Below are 13,140 nucleotides of genomic sequence, written 5' to 3'. Positions count from 1 at the left end.
CAAATTAAATAGAATAACTTACAATGGTGGAGTATCTGAGTAACCACTACTTCAGCCAAGTCATCAAGGTGAAAATCAAGTCTTAAATCACATAGCTAGTAAGTGTCCTTTATAAAACTGCTGTTTACCTCTGTGGTCTTTCTGCCTAAAATTCATAACCTCAGTCTAATCATGAGAAAAAAGAAAGCAAACTGTTCTACAAAATACCTGAACAGTAAGTAACTGTCACAATGGTCAACATTATCAAAATAAGTCTGAAAGATATACAGGTGGCCAAAAAGCACATGAAAAGATGCTCAACACCACTAATTACTAGAGAAATGCAAATCAAACCTACAATGAGGTATCACCTCAAATCAGTCAGAATGGCCATCATCAAAACATCTACAAAAAATAAATGCTGAAGAGAATGTGGAGAAAAGGGAATCCTCCTGAACTACTGGCGGCAATGTAAATGGGCACAGCCATTATGGAGAACAATAGGGAGTTTCCTTTAAAAAACTAAAAATACAACTACCATGTGACCCAACAATCCCACTCCTGGGCATATACCCAGAGAAAACCATAATTCAAAAGAGACATATGCACCCCAATGTTCATTGCACCACTATTTACAATAGCCAGTACGTGGAAGCAAACTAAGTGTCCATCAACAAAGGAATGAATAAAGAAGATGTGGTACATATATACAATGGACTTTTAGTCAGGCATTAAAAAGAACAAAAATAATGCCATGTATAGCAACATGGATGGACCTAGAGATTGCCATGGGGAGTGAAGTACAATAAGCCAGACACAGATAGACAAATGCCATATGATATCACTGACATGTGGAATCTAAAAAATGAGTACAAATGAACTGATTTGCAAAACAGAAGCAGAGCCATGAATGTAGAAAACAAACTTATGGTTACCAGGGGATAAGTTGAGAGATTCGGGTTAATATGTACAAACTACTAGTTGTAAACAGATAACTAACACAAACCTACCATGTAAAACAGGCAACTCTACTCAATACTCTAATGACAATTTTTGTTCTAGTTTTAGAATTTCAGAGCAAAATCTATTAATTTAAAAATGTAATTTTTCAAAGATGTTACTTACAATATCATTGAAAATAGAAAGTTCACAATAAAAATTTAACAAAAAAATGAGATCTTTATAGACATATCATCTACTGGCAGACCCAAATATAGAAAACATACCATGAACAGTGAATCAAGAGTCTCAATGTTATATGGATATCAATTATCCCCAGATTGATCAGCAGTTTGATAATATCAGTTAACATTTCAAACTCTCATTTGTTTGGAATTTAAAAAGCTAAATGAAAAATGTAAATAAAAGTACAAAGATCCAAGAATAGGTAAGATACTCTTGAGGAAGACAAAAATGTGGGAAGAATTATCTTACTAAATGGCAAGAAGTATGAGAAAGTTATAGTAAAATTAAAATAATCTGGTCTTGTTTAAAGAATAAACCAACTGAACAGCACTTTCCTCACCCTTGCCTGCCTCCAACAAAAGCTCACACATAATAGGGAATTTGATTTATATAGAATTAGATTTGAGTTATATAGAATTATACTGAATATAGAATTAGATTTATAACAGGTCAATGGAGAAAAGACAGAGTTTAATAAATGTAACTGAGACTACTGTTTAATGTTAGGAAATTATGGCACTGAGCTCCTCCCTCACATCCTATACAAATAAACTAGTTGGTTAAAATATAAAGATCAAAGATAACCTTTAAAACTTTTAACAGGTAATATAGAAGGTCATCATTATGTTGTCAGTTAGGAAAGTGTATCTTTAGAAAAAGTTACATATGCAAAAGGAAATGATTAATAAAGTCTTATGATATCAAAGAAACAACCCAGAAACTGGGAAAAGATGGGTTAGTACACAAAATATACAAAGAGATCCTGTAGGTCTATTAAAAACACACACAACTCAATAGAAAAAGTGGTTTTAAATATCCACATAAAAGCATGTCCTAGAAGATTCATCATAAGCAGCAAATAAACAAAATTATGTTCAACCTCAAAATTAATCAGGAAAATAAAATTAAACTCATGAAACAAATTTTTTGTACCCACAGAAATAGGCAAATGAAACATTTATGAAATGATGTCATGAGTGCCAAGGGCTTCAATCATTTTGGAAAACAAAGTGATATTCCCTCACAAAGCTAAACCTGCAACCCAACAATTCAACATGTGAATATTTAAAGAACTCTAACACAGGCATACTTAGACAAAAGTACTCATAATAAGACTGAATATTTATGGAGACAACCTAAATGTATATTAGCAAAGGAATCAATCAATAAATTGTGACATTATACTGTACTGAGACAACAGTAAGCATGAATGTATTGCATCCTTAAACAACAGTAAGAATGAATTTCTGAACATAATGTCCAATTTAAAGACAAATTATAAAGACAGTTCTGTACAAATAATTCCTATTTTGAACCATAAAAACATTAAACATTACATTGTTTCGGCATATAAAGATATTCAGCAAAAGTCAAAAAGCAAAGCAAAAGTTAAGTACAAAGTGTATTATTTAATTTCACCTGAGCAGAGAGAAAAGGGAATGACATTCAGGAGGACTACAAGGCAGATTCCATAGGGAATGATTACCATTTTCTTAGACCAAGAGTCAATGGTATGTGCATTTGAATCATCGTTCCTTATATCTTACACATCTTTTATATTTTTAATTTAATCAATATTTAAGAACATTATTTTAAAGCATAAAGCAATAATAGCATGTCACAACCCCCAAACAGATGAAACAAAGCCATTTCTCCATAATAACTATAAAACATCCCAGTTGTTGTGTTCAGTGGCTAAGTCATGTCTGACTCTTTGCCACTCCATGGAATACAGCATGCCAGGCTTCCCTGTCCTTCACTATCTCCCAGAGTTTGCTCAAACTCATGTCCATTGAGTTGATGATGCCATCCAACCATCTCATCCTCTGCTGTCCCCCTCTCCTTATGCCCTCAATCTTTTCCAGCATCAGGGTCTTTTTCAATAAGTCGGCTCTTCGCATCAGGTGGCCAAAGTATTGGAGATTCAGTTTCAGCATCAGTCCTTCTAATGAATATTCAGGGTTGATTTCCTTTAGGATTGACTGGTTGGATCTCCTTGCCATCCAAGGGACTCTTGAGAATTTTCTCCAGCACCAGAGTTCGAAGGTATAAATTCTTCAGTGCTCAGCCTTCCTTATGGTCCAACTCTCACATCCATACATGACCACTGGAAAAACCATAGCTTTGACTACACGGACATTTGTTGGCAAAGTGATGTCTCTGCTTTTTAATGCACTATCTATGTTTGTCATAGGTTTTCTTCTAAGGAGTAAGCGTCTTTCAATTTCATGGCTGCAGTCACCATGTACAGTGATTTTGGAGCCCAAGAAAATCAAGTCTGTCACTGTTTGCATTTTGTTTCCCCATCTATTTGCCATGAAGTGATGGGACTGGATGCCATGATCTTAGTTTCTGGAATGTTGAGTTTTAAGTCAGCTTTTTCACTCTCCTCTTTCACATTCATCAAGGGGTTCTTTAGTTCCTCTTCACTTTCTGCCACTGGAGTGATGTCATCTGCATATCTGAGGTTATTGATATTTCTCCTGGCAATCTTGATTCCAGCTTGTGATCTCAGGGTAAATTTAAATAGACTGGATTATCTGTATACATTTGCCCATTTTTCTGCCAGCATGATAGGAACACAAGAATAAAAATACTAAATCCCAACTGTTGAAAATCTGAATTGTTTCTGCTATGTTTCTGAAACTTAGGATGGCAGACAAGACCAGAAAACTCCAGTGGATATAAGAGGGAACGTAAAATAAAGAAGCATTTTAGCAGACATTGCTGACAAGGTTTGTTGTCAGATAGTACTCACTGACATCACTTGATCAACTGTAGTGCTCACCAAATTGCAGTTCTGACTATTTTTCCTACTAGCAAATTAAGATTAAACCTCCATTAATTAGCAAGTCCTCTTTGCCTTTAAAAGAAGTCTAAAGATAGCAGAAGTGGTTTGACACTAGAAATTTAAGATGATAAACAGGGGCCAGTACAGATGTGGCCCAACCTCTCATGCAGAACCTAATACAGATCTTCAGAGCTCAAAGTTCCTTAGAGATGTTCTGTTTCTCTCTCTCATTTTGCAGTGGTCACACTGAATCTGAATATGTTCTTTAGGAACAGAGATGGTACTGTCAAAGACTGCTACTCACTTGATATGTAAGACCATAAGTGGACCTTATGGTAAAGTTTCAAAGCACAGGAAAGTACACTGACTGGTATGTTTTAAAAGATATTTTAACAATGGCAAAAACAAAAGGATTGTCTGCTGTATAAAAGCTAAATGATTCTTGCTAGGACCAGTAGATAACGGTAGAGTCATGGTTTTCCAAAGAATGCATTGCCATTTCAATTCGGCCTTAGAGTAAATAATTACTATTGTAAACACATAGCTCTTTACGGACCTATAGTGCTGTTTTACCAAGAGCACAGAGAGCTGCATTCTGAACCATGTAAATGTTCCAGAGTGCTTATTATCATCAGTAAGGTGTTGGCTAAAAAGTGAAGGATATCAACAAGCAGAAATTGGTAATGATCATTATAAACTTTAGCTTTAGCTTTTATTTTAATGTGTGGTTCTTTGGATTTCAAAATAAATGTAAGGTATTATATGGGTCCTCTGTCATGATTTATGATTCATGTAATTGTTTCTCTAGTTGAATCTATTGACTTGGCAAGAATTTAGCATCATTATGAGTTTGCAGCAGCCTAAGAAGTGATAGCTCATGTTTTAGGAGTGTTACATTATGGAACAAGTGAGTATATTTTTCAAACAAAATGCTGCATTACAATGTCATTTGAAAATCCAGCTTATAAAACCACAAAGATGTACATTGAAGGAAAATACCATGTTGAGTTTATCAGAGGAATATGGAAAGTAAACCATAAAATGCTTATTATTATTGACAGTAATATGCCTTGCTCTTGTCACACATATACATTTATTAGAATCACCTCAATTTATGACAGCAATCTCAAGCAAACATAATTTACTCAGAATCTGGTCTAACAACATCTAAGAAGCAGAAAAGTTTATTCCTAGTCAATACCCATTATACTGAAATCACAGAAACCCATAGAGTTTCCATTCTTTTAAATAATCCCTGGAGTTCTTTATATAACACTATTTGGGGAAGTCACTTTGCCTCCCATGGTCTACTTCAGTTTTCTATAAACTGGAAGGAATGAATTTATTCTTCCCAAACTGGCTCCCATCAGCACCAGCAACAACTAAAAAATTTTCTAAAAACCCTGATCCTCAGGTTTATATCAGTTTCTTTTAATTATTCCCCCAACTGAGATAAGTAAACTTATAAATTAATAAGCTACATGATTTCAAAGATTCTTTTTGACTCTGATCAAAAGACATAGACTTGTTGGTAGAAATTTCAATTCAGAGTTCACTGGTGTTAGATTAGTAAAATATTTTGATTGCAATTAAATTTAACTTTGAAGATACGCTGAAGAGAATACTTTGAAAATCTAGGAATATCCAGTTCTATTAGATGACTCCAGGTTATTAGAATTATGTAGTGTAGGTACTCACATAGGGCCAATTAACAGAGTGGCTTTAAAAAGACAATCCACTTAGGAACTAAAGGAAGAAAATCATATTTTATATAATTCTTACAGAATCAGTCTCATTTTGTAAAGACAAAATTTAGAGATATGCATTTCTACAACGTTTTCTAAAATGTAAAATTCTCAATGACTATCTAGTTTGTAATCAAAAAGTGGCTTTCCCGTGCCCCAGCTGACCCCAACTCCTACAAATTTGCTATAAACTTATCTTCAAATTTTTAAACTAATTTTCTGTATAGCATTATTTGGCATAAATAAATTGATAGAATATTGGAAACTGTTTAAGAAAGTAATTTGAGAATAACTAATAAGCCTTTCTTAATGATGAAATTGATGATAATAAGGCCACTGAGCCAACTGTCTCTTGAGATGGGTCCTAGTTACATTATGAAGAGCAAGTTTCCTATTCACAATGGCCAGGGCATAGTCAGAGTTCTTCTAAATGTAGTGTCATGTTATTTCCATATAAGCATACCTTAGAAATATTTCAGGTTTTGTTCTAGACCACTGCAATAAAGTGAATATTGCAATAACACAAATACTGCAATAAAGTGAGTCAGATGAACATTTTGGTTTCCTAGTGCATATAAAAATTCTATTTATGCTATGCTGTAGTCTATTAAATGTACAATAGCATTATGTCTTAGAAAACAACAAACATGCCTTCCAATACTTCATTGCTAAACAATGCTAATTATCATCTGAGCCTTCAGTGAATTGTAGTAGTAATAAAGATCACTGATATCACAGATCATTAACAAATATAATGAAAAAGTTTGAAAGACTGTAAGAGTTACCAAATGTGACAGACACTAAATGAGCAATGCTTTTGGGAAGATGACATCAACAGACTTGCTCGACTGGGTTTGCTAGAAATCTTCACTTTGTTTAAAAAGAAACAAAACAGTATCTTCAAAGTGCAATAAAGTAAACAATAAAATGAGGTATGCCTGTATTATACTTTATAGGAAAGTTTCAACATAACTTGCACATTATCAAGATTATTCTGCTAGGATAGTGCCAGCCAACCCTGGTTCTTGCTGGATTTTTAGATGTGGATCACACCCCCATAATGATGGGAGTCCACATTCAAGTGCTGCCAGATGCTGGCATCAGCACCTGCACAGACAGAGGGCGATGGAAACAGCAGGGCTACATTGCTCCTGACTTGTTTATTCACAGGGCAGCCGAGCAGGGCTAATGCTTCATGAGAAGCCTACTTTTCTTTCACATAAAATGCTGGCCTAAAAGGTCCAGAGTTAAAGCTTGTTTAAAAGCAAAGAAGGCAGCAAGATTTGAAATAACAAAACAGTAAATCTTTACCTTTGTTATTTTCCTTGCTGACTTTTTGTTCTCCATAAAGCTTTAATAAATATACTTGATAACATTTGGCTATAATTTTATTTAGACTGTTTGAATACTGTATAGAAGAGAATGGATCTTATCTGGGACCACGATTTAACTGAGAAGTGGTATGTCCAGGACCTAACACTTTGGTGGCAGTAGTGACTCTGAGACACCCTGCAGCGAAGGTCAAACTGCAGAAGTGTCAGACCTGGGTGCTTTTCTGGAGATCCTCGGTACCTCACAAAGACCTTGGAGATTCTGTGTGTTACTTTAACAACTTAATTATTTAAGCAATGGTTACTTTAAGAAGTGAGAGGAACTACCAGAGAGCTTGAGCAGAAAAGTTAAAAATAAAGGAAATACAAAAGGAAACAGAATGATATAGCTGATCTGAATTTCAGAAAGGTTACCCTGGAGGCAGTGCAAAGAATGAGTTGAAAACAGTGGAAATTAAAAGGTTAGAGACTGTGATAAAATTTACTCTTTCACTAAACCAATGATGGTGGAGGTAGAAACATGCCTTGGAGGAATTCTAAGGATCTGAGTCATTGGTAAAACCAAACATATTTGGAGAGCTTTCTAAGCTTCTCATTTGGGGAAATGAATACACGGTGGTGCAACTGACCAGAAAAAAAATACTGAAGGAGCAGAAGGAAGGGGTTTTGGTGAGATGATCAGTTTGTATTAAAGTTAAGTTTGAGATGCCTGTAGCACATCCTGATGGAAACATTTAATAATCAATTACATATGCGGTCAGTTGTGTATGTGGTATCTATCAGAGAGACCTGGGGTGGAAACAGATTTGGGAGTGATCAGCATATGTTGTCCACTAGATTTATCTATTTAACCAAGAAAAAGATGGACTATGAAGAGTCTGCTAGAACTGACAATGGTAATCACTGACAATAGTAATTGGAGATCTTGGTAAAAGATATTCCCAGTTAATAGTGAGGGGAAATACTGAATTTCAGAGTTGAAGATTAAATTATAAGTGAGGAATTATAGAGAACAAATGGAGGGAATTCTTTTAGAAAATTTGGAAAAGTGACAGAAAGAATCAAACTAGAGGTTGAAATAACTCTTACATATATTAACGACAATAATAGAGAAAGTATGTTTTAAGACTGGAAAAGAGCAAATACGAAGCAATGTCTAAGATGAGAGGAATGAAGAACATTCAAACTCTAAAGAATGTATTACCCTTGGGTGGGTGAGAGAAGAGATCTTTTTCAGTGAAAAGATGAGAATAGAAACAGATGAAAACAAATTCATTTGAAGATTAGAGAAACAAAAGATTTCAAATATTAAAAAGATACCAAGATTCTTTTAGAATAAAAATATAATTTGGATTATTAAAGTAACATATATTCATTGTAAGATACTAGACATTTAAAAAAAATATTGAGTTCTTGTACACATAAATTCACCCATTTCCCATTTCTTCTCCAGCAAGTAGGTACATGCTGCTACATTCTATCATACTTCATACACTACGATCACAAATATTAATTACGCTTTATGTCTCAGCTCAATCCTTCCTTCCTTTAAGTCCTGAACTGTTTAAGTTTCTAGTGTTATTCAGATTACTCATCATCTGCATTACTGATTTTTTTTCTACATTCTTCCAAACACTTCCCCAAATATCTATTTTTTCACTACACTTAAGTTACAAGAAGCAAGAGCCACATTCCACTCATCTTCAAAATTCCTCAACACAAATAAAACTTTAAACATTGTAAATCAGCACAGCCCAACAGAACATTCTGTGATGATAGAAGTATTTGTTCTCTGCACCAATATAGTTAGCCACTTGCTACTGTGGCTATCAAGCACTTGAAATGTGAAACTAAAGAACTAAATTCTTAATTTTAATTAAAATTAAATATGGATAGTGACTACTTATTGAACAACACATTGCAGGCTATTAGTATAGTGATTAAACTATTTTAAGCTTTTTGTGTGTTTGGTTTTTAATTCTTTTTCCTTCTTGGGGTAAAAAAAAAAAAAGATTACCCAAGGCTCACAAAAGATTAAAGGGAACAAATTGCAGGAGAGATAACTAGGAATGAGAAATAATCTTAATCTCTCAACTGATGTTTGCTACAATGATCCTGAACCATCCAAGGAATGGATGAGTGCTAGGATCCTTGTATAAGCTCAAACTTAATTTTTAGGATAATTTCAGGAGATATATAACACTACCCTTATATCTCAATTTTAAAAGTTTCCAGAATTTAAGCAACTTCCAAAAACAAAAGAAAGAAGAGATGTTAGATGATAGAACTAAAATTCTATCCACAGTCAAGGACAAAGTCCATGAGTTTTAATATGATGCCTAATGCCCAAATTGTCTTCATCATACTCTTTACTCTTACATGCACACACTAAATATTTTGGAAAAAGATTTCACTAAAGACAGTTAAAACCTGAAGCAAATAATTGTAGCACATAAAGGGATAAACCTTCACCTAATTAAAAAGAGCTATTTGTTTTCCAAATGACTCATAGTCTAGTGAATCTGGATAGATGATACCATATTCATTTTAGTAAGTCAGTGCAGATGTAATAAAATATGCAAACCCTAAAAATGTTTACATGACATATTCTTTTGAATCTATCTTTTCTCAAATAAACTTGCTACATTCAAGTTGTAAGAAAAAAAATCAATGCATTACAGAGATAAATTCTTTTCATTACTTTCAAACAATAAAGTTATAAAACTTACTCTTACCTTGTTTGTTGTAAATGTGTGGTATATTCCTATTGTCCTTCACACTTCTCTACAATCCCTTCAGTTGTTTAGGTCCCAAATGATACTATACATATTTTATAAGTATATTTTCAAAGCATTCTTTAGTCTTTAAAGAAATATATTGAAACTATCTTCAATGTCTCTTAAAACTCAAACATGACTTTTAAAGACGTGGTGCCTATGGTCAAATGATACAGTTACTGCCTCTCATTGTCTATAAATAAGCTATGGTTTCTTAAAAAGGCCCATAAAATAAAAGTCTGTTTGTTATTAGTTATCTTATTTCTTAATTGAAGATTATGCTTGTTAGGAATGGAACCTAACTACTTACTAATTTAAGTAATTTTCAAATAGTATCCTATGATAATATATTTTTATACTAGAATTTTTAGTTGCCTTACTTATTCTTTTTAGTTTTATTCCATATTTCCCTGCTGAATTATAATCGTGTGTTCTGTTCTGGATGAAATACTCTCATTTTCCTCTAAAATTCAGCTGGTAAACAAAAGCATGTAAGACTATACATAAGAGGGAAGCATCATCTCTTTCATCTGTGACTTTTCTTTTAAAGTTATCCTTGGCTTTAGTAAACTGTGGGTTGTTGTGGCTGTTATTGTCTCGCTAAACATAGACCCTAATTTAGATAATCATAGGATAAAACAAACCCAAACTGACGTACGGTTTCAAATAAAATACTGATACCCCTTCATATAGACTAGGCTGGCAGAGACACACTGCATTTAACATTCAACCAGGCATCTCAGTGCTGGACTCTGTTATTTCAGATGTCAGTGTAAACATAGCCAGAGAGAAGCAAATCAGGAGGAGAAAAACAAAAACTCTGCTTTTCTATTCCCTTTAACAAAAATGCCTTGGCAGGTGGTGTGTGTGTGGGGAGGGGGGGTGGTGGTGAGGGGGTGGATCCTTTATTAAATGCATCAACGTAATCAGGAATGTGTGACATGTATTTCATCTAAGAGAATCAGGCTGTAAAATTTAGCATTCTTTATTCCAACCCATCAGGTTTAATTCAATTCACAGTTATTGAATGTTTTCTTCAGATAAAAGGTTTGTGTAAATGATTATAATAAAGTGTGCTGTATACTAGGCCTCATTTTTGCTTCAGTGACAGAGAACAAAAGAAAATGGGAAAAGAATCTAACATACCATGAGCTCGAAGCAACGCTTTTCAGATGGAAAAATACCTAGATGATTGCCCACATTTCCTGATAATGCCATGATGCCAAACCACATAGTAATTAGGGGTAAACAGTCATAAAAAATAGTTTACATAGGCTTCATTGTTGCTATTATATAAGCAGCATTTTCATAGTAAGTTTACACTGAAGGACTGAACATGACGGCACTGGCTGTAATTCCAAATAAGCCACTGACCAATCAGTCAAAAACGAATATTTATCTTTCTACAAAATAGGCTTTTCTGGCTCACTAGTTATAGAGCCTCTAGGTAATTTGATATTAAGTCATTAGCAATCACTACATGCTCACAATGGCCTTGGGAGATACACGAATGTGAATTCAAAGAAATTCAGCACAGCATTATGAACTGTAGGTGCTCTAAAATACAAATGCACAGAGGATGGTGGAGAGGCCCCGTACAGAACCTGTTTGCCTGCTGGAGCACCATCTCAGCTGCTCTGAGAACTGGCTGCCAGGGCCTAACAGCTGCCACTTCCTTGGAAAATTGCCCTTCACCAAAAATGGACTGGAATGGGGGACAAAAGCCTGCCCCCTGGCTTCAAGGATGGACTAACTATGCTGCCATTTCTACTCCTGAGACCCTCCCTGCAATCACAGCACGGTAAGACTCCAGTAGAGATGCCATCCTTGCTCAGCCTTTTTCTTTAGCTCTTTCTTGCTTTTCTCACTCGTGTGAACCTGAGGTTACTTTCCAAATGAATCACATTCACTAGTTCATGCCCTGCTTTCAAGAAATACTCACTTAGGATATACAGGGATCATTAAAACTATAGCCCTGTTTAAAGAAGAAAAAAAGGCAAATTGAAGAGATGGTATAAAGGAAGAATGGAATGAGATTTCTATTATCAAGATTTTATTGGATGAAATTGCTACATTGAGCATAATCTGCAATTTCGACTAACTACTTATTTTCTATGGGTTTGAGAATCCATTTCTTTATCTTTAAAATGGACATTATCTCTCACAATCCAGTTTATAGCTGCACTGTTGTATTTACAAGTGGAAGAGTTGGAAAAAAGTGTTATTTTCCCTGTCCTCTATAAGTTAACTTTATAACAGAAAAAAAAAAAGCATAAAAACAAAAATAACTTTTGATAAGCAGATCTGCCAGTTTGAGATTTTTTTGCTTTTCTTTTTCCCTCTTCCCAGCATAGAAATACAGAAAAAAATCATTTTTGAAAATATAAATGAATCTCAAAAATATAGTAACTAGTGTTTTAAACCAATATCTTACTCAAAACATTTTTATTGGGCATTCCATGATTGTTCAAATCAAACATTTCAAAGTCCAGAACCTTTGTTTCCTACCGTACTTCTCAATGACTGGCACCTAATTTAGTGCAAATAATTCAGTTCAGTCGGTCAGACATGTCCAACTCTTTGCGACCCCATGGACTACAGCATGCCAGGCTTCCCTGTCCATCACCAACTCCCAGAGCCTACTCAAACTGATGTACATTGCATCGGTGATGCCATCCAAAGATCTCATCCTCTGTTGTCTCCTTCTCTTCCCACCTTCAATCTTTCCCAGCATCAGAGTGTCTTCCAATGAGTCTGTTCTTTGTATCAGCTGCCCAACGATTGTAGTTTCAGCTTCAAAATCAGTCCTTCCAATGAATACTCAGGACTGATTTCCTTTAGGATTGACTGGCTGAAACTCCTTGCAGTCCAAGGGACTCTCAAGAGTCTTCTCCAACACCACAGTTCAAAAGCATCAATTCTTCAGTGCTCAGCTTTCTTTATAGTCCAACTCTCACATCCATACAAGACTACTGGAAAAACCATAGCTCTGACCAGACAGAACTTTGTCAGCAAAGTAATGTCTTTGTTTTTTAATATGCTGCCTAGGTTGGTCATAACTTTTCTTCCAAGGAGTAAGTGTCTTTTAATTTCATCACTTCAGTTACCATCTGCAGTGATTTTGGAGCCCCCAAAAATAGTCTCTCACTGTTTCCATTGTTTTCCCATCTATTTGCCATGAAATGATGGGACTGGATGCTATAATCTTAGTTTTCTGAATGTTGAGATTTAAGCCAACTTTTTCACTCTCCTCTTTCACTTTCATCAAGAGGCTCTTTAGTTCTATTTCGCTTTCTGCCATAAGGGTGGTATCATCTACATATCTGAGGTTG

This window comes from Odocoileus virginianus, chromosome 1 (genome assembly GCF_023699985.2).
Source record: "Odocoileus virginianus isolate 20LAN1187 ecotype Illinois chromosome 1, Ovbor_1.2, whole genome shotgun sequence".
In the NCBI taxonomy this organism is placed as follows: Eukaryota; Metazoa; Chordata; class Mammalia; order Artiodactyla; family Cervidae; genus Odocoileus; species Odocoileus virginianus.
Note: the sequence above shows the minus strand (reverse complement) of the source record.